This window comes from Perca fluviatilis, chromosome 2, assembly GCF_010015445.1.
Source record: "Perca fluviatilis chromosome 2, GENO_Pfluv_1.0, whole genome shotgun sequence".
Classification (NCBI taxonomy): Eukaryota; Metazoa; Chordata; class Actinopteri; order Perciformes; family Percidae; genus Perca; species Perca fluviatilis.
The window spans coordinates 15,706,277-15,722,609 of NC_053113.1; the positions used below are offsets into that span (position 1 = coordinate 15,706,277).

Consider the following 16,333-nt stretch of genomic DNA (forward strand, 5'->3'; position numbering starts at 1 on the left):
CTCCTCCACACGTCATATCATCGTAAGCAAACATCACATATTAGGCTGAGATCCATCCGTGTCACATTCCATTTCAAAGTCATAGGACAATATGTTCAATCATGAACAATGCACAGTGGAGACGATAAGCTAAATTAACACACCATCCCCAAAAGAAGGAATGTCACTCTTCAAGTAAAACATTTTGGTTAGGCCTCATGGATACACACAATGGGGCTGTTGCTCTGTCACTTAGCATTTGACTAGCTTAGTCCATTTGACTAGTCCAGCTGTGTGCTAAGGGGGACCTGATTGCTGGGTCTAAACCAGCGCAGCAGGTTCAGCTGAACCACAGCTCGGTGTGTCAGAGAGCCTCAATATTTTGGCAGATGATCACTGTCCATATGGATTTCATCCTCAACCTTTAACCTAAAGATGTCAGCTCTTCTCTGAATTATGTATTTTTCTTTGCTGGTTGACTCTTTGGGATACCAGTTACACAGTCACAGATCCAGCAGCTGTCGCACTATTTTGGAATCCATTGTTAACCCCCCTATCTGTCCCTTTTTCTGCACCTGCCTCCACCTGTCTACCACTATCTGCTGCTATACTCTTTTCTACTCCTGTCTGCCTAACAACCTTCACCTCTTCACACACACACACACACAAATAAATGCACACAAACACATAAAACCTATAAATTACATTTATAAAAGTGCACAATACCAGCATCTGACAAGCACACCTCAGTGACTCAGCCACTGCCACAACCAATGACGCAATGACCACCAAGGATCACGCTGTCTAAATTGCTTTCTAAACTCCTCAAAAGCCCACAAAGTCCCTATTTGCAAAATGAAAGAGAGAGTTGACAATCTAGTCTCATTTGGATGAATGAGTGTGCTGAATAGTGTAAGATAAATGTCTGTAGCCTTTGATATAAAACACGATTGGGAGGATAGATACTTTATCCCAAGTTACTCTGGGTGTATCACATGTTGCCACCGCTGACAGTATCTCCACTCTACTTTCGAGCTCAGACTGTATGTTTTCCTTATATGTTTGAAAGTCTATCAGTTGCCAAATAGACTGGACTTCAGATTAAAAATGATACACAAGAACATTTTGTAATGTTTTTGAACAAAGGAACACCTTGTCAACTACCCCAGTGCTCACTTTAAGCTTCCTGGGATTGTCACTTGTCAGTATACAGTATATAAGAGGTTGTGTTTACTTGCAGTGAAGGCTCTTTTCAGTCTTGCTCTATACACCGTCAATGTGTTTTAATGCAGATTAAATCACTATTTACTTGTTCTCATGTACATCTTTTTGATTACGTTGTCAGACAACTGAACAATAATGACATTTGATTGTGGCTTATTAATACTATGTTGACCAGCAGTCATTAGCAAGCTGCTGAGCTGCAGAAAAACCATTATTTTATGGTCCGGCATCTTCAGACAAAATAAACAAAAACACAGGCTAATGACAGCAGCTGGGCTGTGAGATCGGCTATGCTGACATTTTAACTGAATGATGACAGAGAAGGTTAGAAGCAATAAAAAAAGGTTGAAATATTCAACTGCATACAGATAATAACTATATGTTACCATCTAAAAGCTGTTGTATTTACTTGCAAAAACCGAAAATGTCAGCAAAACCAGTCTAAACTGTACTTTGAATGTGGCTGATGAAGAAATGTCAGCACCTCCTGCCCTGTTTGTAGCCTCTGAGGATGCCAACTCTCCACAATGGCTGGGAAACACCAACTATCAACTACACAAAGGCTCAGTTTATTCATGTTGTAAAAATTCCATCAGAGCATGCCTATATACACCCACATTTTCCGGCAAACCAGAATGTGTTCCACTCAGGAATTAGAAATATTTTGCAACTTGCTTCCTTGTCTTACATCAACAATACAAAACGACAAAAATGCTACCAGAGTCAGGTAAGTTGAAATGTTTATTAGTGCAATACCAAATATTTTTAACTGTATTCCAACAATAAATGACTTGAAATTCAGTTTTTCTATCCTCTGTTTTCAACAGGTAAACAATGTACTCCAATCACCTTTAAACTGAACTTTAAAGTGGCTATGAGGAACTTTCAGTTTGTGTTGATTCTTGCGGCCCCTTTGGACAATAGCGGTTGTGTTTTTACCACACCTGCTGTCGTAAAGGTCTTTTCAGTGTGCCGGCTGGTGCTGTATTACCCACTGTATTACTGAGTTAGCGTTACCGGGTAAAATGAGAGATGAAATCGGACCCGTGCAAAGGCATTAATAAAAACTGTATGATAAAAGCTTTCTTTTCACTGTTAGTCTTGTTTTCTGTTACTGGTCATTTAAAATCATCAGATGGAAAATTGAACAGTTCAAGAAACAATTAAAAGGTCCTCATAGTTACTTTAAAGATGCAGTAGGTAAGTCTTATAAAACTAACTTTATGTCATATTTGCTGAAACTGACCCTATGTTCCAGTAGAACTACATGAATTATGTAAAAAAAAAAAAAAAGACCGCTCCTCTGGTTATTAGTAGTCAAAAGTCCACAAAGCTACGTTGGTGAGGATGATAGTAACGTTAGCACAGTGGTCGGTCTGATATGATGCTGAAATGGCTAACGGTAGCCTGCTAGTTAGCATCGTTTTACTGTTGGTGAGTAAAGTTAACGTTGTGTTAGTGTTTAGTCATGTTGTCTGACATGCCATTAGTTCTGTCAAACTCCGTTGTGTGGGAGGGGCTTAGGAGACGGTTTGGGCTGCAGCAGAAAGGGAGGAGGGACTGAGAAGTTATCGATGTTCAAATTTGTTGGCAAAGTCCTGGCTCTTCACAATCTAACCTACTGCAGCTTTAAGAAAACTGTGGAGACAAAGCTGTTATACATTTCTCTGATAAGACAAAGGCTGGTCAGACCCTCCTTCAGGCAATCTCAGCATATCAGCTAACCAATGGGTTTAAGCAATAATATTTATTTATTTTAAGATATATCAAATCAAATAAATCGACAAGGTTTAAAGACGTGATTGTCTTTGAGTCATGCTGTATGAAGAACTTCAGGTTTGTTCATTATCATCCTGTGTTTTACTCTATTATTATTATATAGAGACTATCTATAACTTAATAACTAAATTACAACAAAGTTGCAACCGAGGGAATTAAACGTTAATGGATACTTCTCTAGTCTGTTGTTGGTTTCAGCTCCCAGTAAACATATCGCTGAAAAGACACCTGGCTGTCAGCAACATTTCTGCAGCTGAAACCCATGCAGTCCCCTGCAGTGGAAATGAAGAAGACAAGTTCTGGGAAACAATTCTCTACAATGATGCAAATGGTTGTTGTTGAGAAGTCCAACCTATTAGTAAGTTAACCCTTGCGTTGTCTTCAGGTCAAATTTGACCCGTTTTCAGAATCAGAAACCTACCCCATGTAAGGGCAATCATATGATCAGCCAGTCATATAAATACTAGTCGATATCACTTCCGGGCTTGCTCCGGATTCATGTCTTTTCCCCCAATGTCCGTTTCCTTCCTTCTCTTTGTGTTGGAATTAAACTCTGGATGATTTCTGAGGACTATGGTTAACTGCACCTCAGATCTCTGCATGGTAAATCCAGACAGCTAGCTAGACTATCTGTCCAATCTGAGTTTTCTGTTGCACGACTAAAACAACCTTTGAACGCACATGTTCTACCAAAACAAGTTCCTTCCAGAAGCTATTTGCATCGGCACCGCTGCTTTTCCCAGTGCCTAGCACTAGAGCTGAAGATCTTTGCCGGGTTCGGTCTTAATTTCTATCATTTTACATGGGCTCGGGCTTGCGCTCCGGGTTGCGCGGTAAATGAGCGGTCAGGTGATGCGTTTCGATTAGCGAAAATGGATGCTGAGGAGGTGAAACAGAGGCTGGCCTTCCTGAGGCTATTTTGCGCAGCGGCCCTCCGGATCTTAGCGCGCCGCCATGACGATTGTGATTGGTTTAAAGGAATGCCAATAAACCAGAGCACGTTTTTCTCCCATCCCGGAATGCCAGCTAGACTAGCCAGACCCTCCTTTGCAGCACTGTGGAGGAGGGTCTGGCAAGCAAGACTATATAAATTCTGATCACGGTTTCATCTCTTTACTCGTGTTGCCTTTATTTGAAAACTAGAGCGCATTGTTCAAGATAACTTCACCTAAGATTAACAAATCAATTGTTCTTCTGTTTGGTCCTGCAGCGTTCCCCACACAGAGGATCCAAACTATGGCCCGTATCTGGAGAGTGTGAATGGAGTGGCTGGAAATGATAAAGACCATACATACTGGGAGCTGCTGGTTAAGACTCCAGATGGCAAAATCATAAGACCTGACGTTGGTAAGTCCACTATGCATATGTCTGTTGATCAGTCTTTCTTGTAGTCATTTTACTGTATATCACATTATGGATCTTTTGTGCAGGTATTGGATGCTACATTCCCAGTGAAAACGAGCAAATCATCCTGAAATTTACTAAGTGGTGAAGATTCAGCAGCCACAGTACATCAACATGAGATCAGAGCCGGTGTTGTTTGACAATGTATTTTCATAAGTGAACAAACAAACAACATGCATCTGTGTTTAATGTTGAGTTATAATATCATCTGAATAATAAATATTCTTCCATGTTTGACTTTTAAGGGGGTTCAAAGGTTAATTAACATTATGGATAAACAGCTGACATTATGTTTGTGAATGTATATGATATCCAATGTGTTTCAGCAGTCTAGGCTACGTTCAGACTGCTGCAAATCGGTCGGTCGGTCAGACAGACCCCTGTAGTGAATTTGCAGCCATAACCCACCAAAAGGCCAAAATAGCCAATTTGTCTCTCTTCTCTTCATTCTTCTCCTCCTCAGCACCTGCTCATTAATATTATGGCTGCCATTACACAAACATTTTGAAATAGAAGTGAAAATGTTTACTTAATTCCTCCATAACCTCCTAACTTTAGTCTTGATTCATAAAGATTCACACAAAGCAGGTGTATTACAGTAGTATGTTATTAAAGAAGGAATGAGAAAGTATCTGGTTAACAAGCAGAACAATTTAAGGTGAAGGTGAAGGATTCCCTATAGGGAAAATAAAGTCAGCTCTTTGCTGGTCAGTACTATAAACAGTCAGTTTTCTTACTGCATTTAGCACACTGTTTACATTAGCAGCCATTTATCACTCCCTTTATTTCTCGCTAAATAAGAAACACAAATTCATTTTTGTTGAATCATAATATGTGAAATACATAATCATGCAAGTTGAATCTGGCTTTGATCCCAGGAATGGATTCCGCCGCTGCTCATCCTTTAGTACTTGGCATAGTTCAGGATGATTAAGTCATTCGGATTTGGGATGTAACATCCAATACCTGCAAACAAAATCAAGATGCAACAAGATTATACAGTTTGCAGTAAGCACAAGATACTGTGGATGTTGACTGCATAAAGACAAAGGTGTTCTCTTGGTTGACTCACCGACATCAGGACGGAATGTCACGTTGTTTGCAGGCTTGACCAGCAGCTTCTGTAGTAGGTGCGTTTTGTTGTTTTTGACTTCCAGCCAAACCGTTCACACTCTGTAGGAACGGGCCATAGTTTGGATCCTGTGTGTAGGTGAACCTGCAAGGACAACAGGAGATGGGATAGAACGTGGGCTATCAGGATACACATGCTGCAGGGATGTCACATGAATGTATGAATTGTTAAATGACTTCAAAGACAAAAGAAAAGACTAAATGGAAATTAAATCTCACAGAAATGTATTGAAATCACACAGTAATGGCAGTTCCTTTTTGGCTTTTGAAAAGTTGTTAGAATCTTTACATTTATCAAATGATGGATGATGTCTCCCCTATCTGGTCTGGGAGGGCATGTATGCCCTCAGGAACACACCATACTCAGACAAGGACACGCAATGGCTCCATGTTATCTTGTTTAGAGTATTCAGTATAATAATATTCTATGCAAACAGTTTAATAAATAACCCTAGGGAAGGTAGGTATCATAATTTCCCTAACAAAAGTGTTCTTTTAGGTGTTGGCAATCAGGGGAAAAAAATAAACTCTGTAACTAACACAAATATAAAACTATTTAGATTTTTTCCTCTAAAGTCCATACACTTTCATCCCAAAAGTTAGTTGTGTCATCTTTTATGTATTATCTGTCTGCTATTTGACATCAGTAAGCCAAATCATACTCATTTCAGCCTCCAGGCTTCTTTCTGCCGTCTCAGCATCTCAGGACTCTGTAATCTCCCAATACACACACAGAGACCTAGGGAATAAGGCCCTCCTCTATGGGCTCTCTATTCACTGAGCAAACTCCTTGGGCACATTACTTCATGTGATTGGTCAACACAGCTGTCAGTCAAAGTCTTGGCCATTTGCCCTTATCAAAGATGGCTGCCAGCTAAAGAAAAATAGATCACTGTTTAGTAAGAAACACAGCAAATAGCCGTTCAGTCTTCTGGAAGGGCCTTAAAAGATATCACGAGGTCTCTGGAAAGGGCTAGCTCGATCGGTCCAAAGGTCGCAAAGCAAACGAAACATACGCGCAAGTTGATTTTTGGATTCATAATCATTTATTTATCTTAGAAAGACACTAAAAGACAATGTAATTCTATGATGGATTAAAAAAGCTTCTGGATGGGCTACAATTGTCAGAGGACCTCCATGAAACAGCGCTTTTCTCTGGTTCTAAACAAAAAACACTAAGTCTCCACACTGTATTGATCTGGAGATATTAAATAAGATATATGAAGTGTTATGAACGACGTGTTTTTCCGTCGTCTGTGACACGCCGCACCTAATAGGGTTAATGCTAACAGCTGATGTGATATTACCTAAAGCCTTTGTTTGACTTCTGCAGCGTGTCGGTCTCCCCACGCAAGATTCCTCTGTAAACCACAGAAGTGCTGTAGGTCTTATTGGGACTGTGGTTTACAGAGTTTTTCACCAGGACACTGATGGGATATAGAGTGGGATCTGAAAAAAAGGAAGTCAAAGTTGGTAAAGAAAATACAATAAGGAGGATAAACAATATCCTATAACTGTAATAATACAATGTAATTATTTTCAATGACCACAGCTGAGGAGATTTAAAAAATAATAATTTTCAGTAATAATGAAAACATTTGAAAAAAAATCTGAAGCTATTCTGAAGCTTACCTGCAGATGGAACCCCAGGAAGAAGCAACAGCAGCAAGGCCACAGAGAGGAGAGCGGGAGTCATCATTCTGACTGCTGAACACCAGACTGAACCTGAACAGTTATCTATAAAGACAAAGAAATTATATTAAAAAAATATCATCCTTAAAAAAAATGCTGAAAAGATTGTTCACAAAAACAGTTAAATGTCACTTTAGCTTTGCACAAGTTTTGACAAGATTGTTTTTTTTATAACCAGTTTTCAACTCAATAATTCCATTCATCTCTCAGTACAGAGCTCTAATCCTTCTGATGGAAGGCTCCTGTCTTTGAGACTTTTATACTGCTAAAATTGAAAATAATATGAAAATGTGTGAACTTAGGCTGCATGCAATATTCAAAGTCAAATACAGGCCGACTGTACCACCTCACATAAAACGGTCAAAACTATTAGAAAGTCAAATCAGTAAATCAGCCAACACCATTTGCAATAATAATTAAAAAGGTGGTTTCAGGATCTTATTATATCTCTCTAACCTCTAACAGACCTGTAAGGGTGCAGGAGATATGATGGGAAATCCTACCTGTAGTAGTAGTAGTAGTAGTAGTAGTAGTAGTAGTAGCTCCTGGTCCTCGTTCTGTTGGAAGGACTCTTACTCACTAACTTTTATAGCTCTCCTCCACACGTCATATCATCGTAAAAGAAGCAAACATCACATATTAGGCTGAGATCCATCCGTGTCACATTCCATTTCAAAGTCATAGGACAATATGTTCAATCATGAACAATGCACAGTGGAGACGATAAGCTAAATTAACACACCATCCCCAAAAGAAGGAATGTCACTCTTCAAGTAAAACATTTTGGTTAGGCCTCATGGATACACACAATGGGGCTGTTGCTCTGTCACTTAGCATTTGACTAGCTTAGTCCATTTGACTAGTCCAGCTGTGTGCTAAGGGGGACCTGATTGCTGGGTCTAAACCAGCGCAGCAGGTTCAGCTGAACCACAGCTCGGTGTGTCAGAGAGCCTCAATATTTTGGCAGATGATCACTGTCCATATGGATTTCATCCTCAACCTTTAACCTAAAGATGTCAGCTCTTCTCTGAATTATGTATTTTTCTTTGCTGGTTGACTCTTTGGGATACCAGTTACACAGTCACAGATCCAGCAGCTGTCGCTAATTTTGGAATCCATTGTTAACCCCCCTATCTGTCCCTTTTTCTGCACCTGCCTCCACCTGTCTACCACTATCTGCTGCTATACTCTTTTCTACTCCTGTCTGCCTAACAACCTTCACCTCTTCACACACACACACACACAAATAAATGCACACAAACACATAAAACCTATAAATTACATTTATAAAAGTGCACAATACCAGCATCTGACAAGCACACCTCAGTGACTCAGCCACTGCCACAACCAATGACGCAATGACCACCAAGGATCACGCTGTCTAAATTGCTTTCTAAACTCCTCAAAAGCCCACAAAGTCCCTATTTGCAAAAGGAAAGAGAGAGTTGACAATCTAGTCTCATTTGGATGAATGAGTGTGCTGAATAGTGTAAGATAAATGTCTGTAGCCTTTGATATAAAACACGATTGGGAGGATAGATACTTTATCCCAAGTTACTCTGGGTGTATCACATGTTGCCACCGCTGACAGTATCTCCACTCTACTTTCGAGCTCAGACTGTATGTTTTCCTTATATGTTTGAAAGTCTATCAGTTGCCAAATAGACTGGACTTCAGATTAAAAATGATACACAAGAACATTTTGTAATGTTTTTGAACAAAGGAACACCTTGTCAACTACCCCAGTGCTCACTTTAAGCTTCCTGGGATTGTCACTTGTCAGTATACAGTATATAAGAGGTTGTGTTTACTTGCAGTGAAGGCTCTTTTCAGTCTTGCTCTATACACCGTCAATGTGTTTTAATGCAGATTAAATCACTATTTACTTGTTCTCATGTACATCTTTTTTGATTACGTTGTCAGACAACTGAACAATAATGACATTTGATTGTGGCTTATTAATACTATGTTGACCAGCAGTCATTAGCAAGCTGCTGAGCTGCAGAAAAAACCATTATTTTATGGTCCCGGCATCTTCAGACAAAATAAACAAAAACACAGGCTAATGACAGCAGCTGGGCTGTGAGATCGGCTATGCTGACATTTTAACTGAATGATGACAGAGAAGGTTAGAAGCAATAAAAGGTTGAAATATTCAACTGCATACAGATAATAACTATATGTTACCATCTAAAAGCTGTTGTATTTACTTGCAAAACACGAAAAATGTCAGCAAAACAAGTCTAAACTGTACTTTGAATGTGGCTGATGAAGAAATGTCAGCACCTCCTGCCCTGTTTGTAGCCTCTGAGGATGCCAACTCTCCACAATGGCTGGGAAACACCAACTATCAACTACACAAAGGCTCAGTTTATTCATGTTGTAAAAATTCCATCAGAGCATGCCTATATACACCCACATTTTCCCGTAAACCAGAATGTGTTCCACTCAAGGAATTAGAAATATTTTGCAACTTGCTTCCTTGTCTTACATCAACAATACAAAACGACAAAAATGCTACCAGAGTCAGGTAAGTTGAAATGTTTATTAGTGCAATACCAAATATTTTTAACTGTATTCCAACAATAATTGACTTGAAATTCAGTTTTTCTATCCTCTGTTTTCAACAGGTAAACAATGTACTCCAATCACCTTTAAACTGAACTTTAAAGTGGCTATGAGGAACTTTCAGTTTGTGTTTGTCTTTCGCGGCCCCTTTGGACAATAGCGGTTGTGTTTTTACCACACCTGCTGTCGTAAAGGTCTTTTCAGTGTGCCGGCTGGTGCTGTATTACCCACTGTATTACTGAGTTAGCGTTACCGGGTAAAATGAGAGATGAAATCGGACCCGTGCAAAGGCATTAATAAAAACTGTATGATAAAAGCTTTCTTTTCACTGTTAGTCTTGTTTTCTGTTACTGGTCATTTAAAATCATCAGATGGAAAATTGAACAGTTCAAGAAACAATTAAAAGGTCCTCATAGTTACTTTAAAGATGCAGTAGGTAAGTCTTATAAAACTAACTTTATGTCATATTTGCTGAAACTGACCCTATGTTCCAGTAGAACTACATGAATTATGTAAAAAAAAAAAAAAAGACAGCTCCTCTGGTTATTAGTAGTCAAAAGTCCACAAAGCTACGTTGGTGAGGATGATAGTAACGTTAGCACAGTGGTCGGTCTGATATGATGCTGAAATGGCTAACGGTAGCCTGCTAGTTAGCATTGTTTTACTGTTGGTGAGTAAAGTTAACGTTGTGTTAGTGTTTAGTCATGTTGTCTGACATGCCATTAGTTCTGTCAAACTCCGTTGTGTGGGAGGGGCTTAGGAGACGGTTTGGGCTGCAGCAGAAAGGGAGGAGGGACTGAGAAGTTATCGATGTTCAAATTTGTTGGCAAAGTCCTGGCTCTTCACAATCTAACCTACTGCAGCTTTAAGAAAACTGTGGAGACAAAGCTGTTATACATTTCTCTGATAAGACAAAGGCTGGTCAGACCCTCCTTCAGGCAATCTCAGCATATCAGCTAACCAATGGGTTTAAGCAATAATATTTATTTATTTTAAGATATATCAAATCAAATAAATCGACAAGGTTTAAAGACGTGATTGTCTTTGAGTCATGCTGTATGAAGAACTTCAGGTTTGTTCATTATCATCCTGTGTTTTACTCTATTATTATTATATAGAGACTATCTATAACTTAATAACTAAATTACAACAAAGTTGCAACCGAGGGAATTAAACGTTAATGGATACTTCTCTAGTCTGTTGTTGGTTTCAGCTCCCAGTAAACATATCGCTGAAAAGACACCTGGCTGTCAGCAACATTTCTGCAGCTGAAACCCATGCAGTCCCCTGCAGTGGAAATGAAGAAGACAAGTTCTGGGAAACAATTCTCTACAATGATGCAAATGGTTGTTGTTGAGAAGTCCAACCTATTAGTAAGTTAACCCTTGCGTTGTCTTCAGGTCAAATTTGACCCGTTTTCAGAATCAGAAACCTACCCCATGTAAGGGCAATCATATGATCAGCCAGTCATATAAATACTAGTCGATATCACTTCCGGGCTTGCTCCGGATTCATGTCTTTTCGCCAATGTCCGTTTCCTTCCGCTTTCTTTGTGTTGGAATTAAACTCTGGATGATTTCTGAGGACTATGGTTAACTGCACCTCAAATCTCTGCATGGTAAATCCAGACAGCTAGCTAGACTATCTGTCCAATCTGAGTTTTCTGTTGCACGACTAAAACAACCTTTGAACGTACACATGTTCTACCAAAACAAGTTCCTTCCAGAAGCTATTTGCATCGGCACCGCTGCTTTTCCCAGTGCCTAGCACTAGAGCTGAAGATCTTTGTCGGGTTCGGTCTTAATTTCTATCATTTTACATGGGCTCGGGCTTGCGCTCCGGGTTGCGCGGTAAATGAGCGGTCAGGTGATGCGTTTCGATTAGCGCGAAAATGGATGCTGAGGAGGTGAAACAGAGGCTGGCCTTCCTGAGGCTATTTTGCAGCGGCTCCTCCGGATCTTAGCGCCGCCCATGACGATTGTGATTGGTTTAAAGGAATGCCAATAAACCAGAGCACGTTTTTCTCCCATCCCGGAATGCCGCGTGGACTAGCCAGACCCTCCTTTGCAGCACTGTGGAGGAGGGTCTGGCAAAGCAAGACTATATAAATTCTGATCACGGTTTCATCTCTTTACTCGTGTTGCCTTTATTTGAAAACTAGAGCGCACATTGTTCAAGATAACTTCACCTAAGATTAACAAATCAATTGTTCTTCTGTTTGGTCCTGCAGGTTCACCTACACAGAGGATCCAAACTATGGCCCGTACCTGGAGAGTGTGAATGGAGTGGCTGGAAATGATAAAGACCATACATACTGGGAGCTGCTGGTTAAGACTCCAGATGGCAAAATCATAAGACCTGACGTTGGTAAGTCCACTATGCATATGTCTGTTGATCAGTCTTTCTTGTAGTCATTTTTACTGTATATCACATTATGGATCTTTTTGTGCAGGTATTGGATGCTACATTCCCAGTGAAAACGAGCAAATCATCCTGAAATTTACTAAGTGGTGAAGATTCAGCAGCCACAGTACATCAACATGAGATCAGAGCCGGTGTTGTTTGACAATGTATTTTCATAAGTGAACAAACAAACAACATGCATCTGTGTTTAATGTTGAGTTATAATATCATCTGAATAATAAATATTCTTCCATGTTTGACTTTTAAGGGGGTTCAAAGGTTAATTAACATTATGGATAAACAGCTGACATTATGTTTGCGTTTTGAATATGATATCCAATGTGTTTCAGCAGTCTAGGCTACGTTCAGACTGCTGCAAATCGGTCGTCCGGTCAGACAGACCCCTGTAGTGAATTTGCAGCCATAACCCCACAAAAGGCCAAAATAGCCAATTTGTCTCTCTTTCTCTTCATTCTTCTCCTCCTCAGCACCTGCTCATTAATGTTATGGCTGCCATTACACAAACATTTTGAAATAGAAGTGAAAATGTTTACTTAATTCCTCCATAACCTCCCTAACTTTAGTGCAACAGCGTGCTGCGTCTGATGTCATTGTTATTGTTCTTTTGTGCATGCGGGTCATTTCAAAACTGCAAAAGGTTCACACTGAAATCTGATATAGGCCACATTTTAAAAGGTAATGTGAACGGCCAAATAAAAAATTGGATCTGAGCAAAAAATCTGAATTAGGCATTAATTATGAGGTCATAAGGAGCAAGGTTACCTCCCCTTTCTCTGCTTTGCCCGCCCAGAGAATTTGGCCCACCCATGAGAGAGAGACATCATGGCTTTCAAACGAGCAAAGTGGCAGTTGGTCAAGGCCACACCCCCACCCTCCACCTTGCCCCCCCTCTTTCCTCCTCAACATAAAATGTTTCATAAATGAGCAGATTCAATTCAATTCAATTCAATTTTATTTATAGTATCAAATCATAACAAGAGTTATCTCGAGACACTTTACAGATAGAGTAGGTCTAGACCACACTCTAAAATTTACAAAGCCCCAACAATTACAGTAATTACAGTAATTCCCTCAAGAGCAAGCAGTGTGATTCAACAGCGTAACGACGGACGAAATGTAAATCGCTCCAAACTTTTACTTTAAACAAACCGTTTTGAATTAATAACTATGCCGAAAGGTTGCTGAGTAGTTTTTTGCACCAACAATACATCCAAAAAACCCGGTCTTCGATTTGTCCTCTTGCCATGTCCTAAAATAGATCCTGATAGATGGGCTTTGGCTCCAGGCTATAGACCAGACCAGCATCACCGAGGCTCCCTATGAGAGGGAAGAATCATGCTGTCACATCAGGAGAGAAACAGCTGTTGTGTAGCGGGTTAATCGAGACTTTCCCACTGATATATGTCAGTGTCAGTGTGGTAAATGATGCTGGTGACAGTTACTACTGATGGATAGCTAACGTTAGCTGTAGTAGGAAGCTGCTAACAGTTTAGCAGCATCAGACTGTCGTCTCCGACTAAATCTCAGCTTATAGATCGAACAGTTGGTTATTAATAACAGGTTGATTAATTACAGACAACACTCAGCCTAACAATAGTGATTTAATCAGATATGTATTTCTACATTTAGCAGTATGCGGCCACCGTGTTGGGTCATTGATCTACTGATACAGGGGAAGACAGGGGACGTGTGTGTGTGTGTGTGTGTGTGTGTGTGTGTGTGTGTGTGTGTGTGTGTGAGTGAAGAAGTGAAGGTTGTTAGGCAGACAGAGGTAGGAGTAGAAAAGAGTATATACTATATACTTCTACTACAGGTAGGATTTCCCATCATATCTCCTGCACCCTTACAGGTCTGTTAGAGGTTAGAGAGATATAATAAGATCCTGAAACCACCTTTTTAATTATTATTGCAAATGGTGTTGGCTGATTTACTGATTTGACTTTCTAATAGTTTTGACCGTTTTATGTGAGGTGGTACAGTCGGCCTGTATTTGACTTTGAATATTGCATGCAACCTAAGTTCACACATTTTCATATTATTTTCATTTTGCAGTGGTAGCAGTATAAAAGTCTCAAAGACAGGAGCCTTCCATCAGAAGGATTAGAGCTCTGTACTGAGAGATGAATGGAATTATTGAGTTGAAAACTGGTTATAAAAAAAACAATCTTGTCAAAACTTGTGCAAAGCTAAAGTGACATTTAACTGTTTTTGTGAACAATCTTTTCAGCATTTTTTTTAAGGATGATATTTTTTTAAATATAATTTCTTTGTCTTTCTAGATAACTGTTCAGGTTCAGTCTGGTGTTCAGCAGTCAGAATGATGACTCCCGCTCTCCTCTCTGTGGCCTTGCTGCTGTTGCTTCTTCCTGGGGTTCCATCTGCAGGTAAGCTTCAGAATAGCTTCAGAATGTTTTTTCAAATGTTTTTATTATTACTGAAAATTATTATTTTTTAAATCTCCTCAGCTGTGGTCATTGAGAATAATTACATTGTATTATTACAGTTATAGGATATTGTTTATCCTCCTTATTGTATTTTCTTTACCAACTTTGACTTCCTTTTTTTCAGATCCCACTCTATATCCCATCAGTGTCCTGGTGAAAAACTCTGTAAACCAAAGTCCCAATAAGACCTACAGCACTTCTGTGGTTTACAGAGGAATCTTGCTGGGTGGACTGACGAGACTGCAGAAGTCAAACAAAGGCTTTAGGTAATATCACATCAGCTGTTAGCATTAACCCTATTAGGTCGGCGCTGTCACAGACGACGGAAAAACACGTCGTTCATAACACTTCATATATCTTATTTAATATCTCCAGATCAATACAGTGTGGAGACTTAGTGTTTTTTGTTTAGAACCAGAGAAAAGCGCTGTTTCATGGAGGTCCTCTGACAATTGTAGCCCATCCAGAAGCTTTTTTAATACATCATAGAATTACATTGTCTTTTAGTGTCTTTCTAAGATAAATAAATGATTATGAATCCAAAAATCAACTTGTGCGTATGTTATATGTTTGCTTTGCGACCTTTGGACCGATCGAGCTAGCCATTTCCAGAGACCTCGTTGGTGTCTTCATAGCCCTTCCAGAAGCTTAGAAATCTGGCCTCTGAAGACGGGACTTTTCGGAGCCTGTGCGGAGACAACGCACACAACTCCATAGCGATAAATCCACGACTGAACGGCTATTTGCTGTGTTTCTTACTAAACAGTGATCTATTTTTCTGTTGCTGGCAGCCTACTGATAAGGGCTAATGGCCAAGACTTTGACTGACAGCTTTGTTGACCAATCACATGAAGTAATGTGCCCAAGGAGTTTGCTCAGTGAATAGAGAGCCCATAGAGGAGGGCCTTATTCCCTAGGTCTCTGTGTGTGTATTGGGAGATTACAGAGTCCTGAGACGCTGAGACGGCAGAAAGAAGCCTGGAGGCTGAAATGAGTATGATTTGGCTTACTGATGTCAAATAGCAGACAGATAATACATAAAAGATGACACAACTAACTTTTGGGATGAAAGTGTATGGACTTTAGAGGAAAAAATCTAAATAGTTTTATATTTGTGTTAGTTACAGAGTTTATTTTTTTTCCCCTGATTGCCAACACCTAAAAGAACACTTTTGTTAGGGAAATTATGATACCTACCTTCCCTAGGGTTATTTATTAAACTGTTTGCATAGAATATTATTATACTGAATACTCTAAACAAGATAACATGGAGCCATTGCGTGTCCTTGTCTGAGTATGGTGTGTTCCTGAGGGCATACATGCCCTCCCAGACCAGATAGGGGAGACATCATCAACTCTGACAAGAAAACAATTGACGACATCTACTCTGTGTCATGATTTATTACATTTACCTGGGTTTTATAAAACGCAGCTGTAGAGAGCTTTTCGTTAGGTCATTGTCTGTACTATTCTGTAGTGCGGAGAAGGCTTCCTTGTTGGGTTCTCCAGTGAAATTAACTTTGAGTGGTCTTCAGTGGTCTCTGTCTATCATTTGATAAATGTAAAGATTCTAACAACTTTTCAAAAGCCAAAAAGGATCTGCCATTACTGTTCTCTGTGTGATTTCAATACATTTCTGTGAGATTTCATTTCCATTTAGTCTTTTCTTTTGTCTTTGTAGTCATTTA

The 16,333-nt window shown here is 39.7% G+C and overlaps 1 long non-coding RNA gene across 1 annotated transcript; it reads right to left on the minus strand.

Annotated features, from left to right (window-relative positions):
* Positions 1-6,855: 6,855 nt before the first annotated feature.
* On the minus strand, positions 6,856-7,813 carry LOC120549843. Its single transcript, XR_005637445.1, has 3 exons — positions 7,713-7,813; positions 7,150-7,254; positions 6,856-6,966 (listed from the first exon to the last, which is right to left on the minus strand). It is a non-coding gene; the product is annotated as an uncharacterized LOC120549843 (long non-coding RNA).
* Between the last annotated feature and the right edge of the window lie 8,520 nt (positions 7,814-16,333).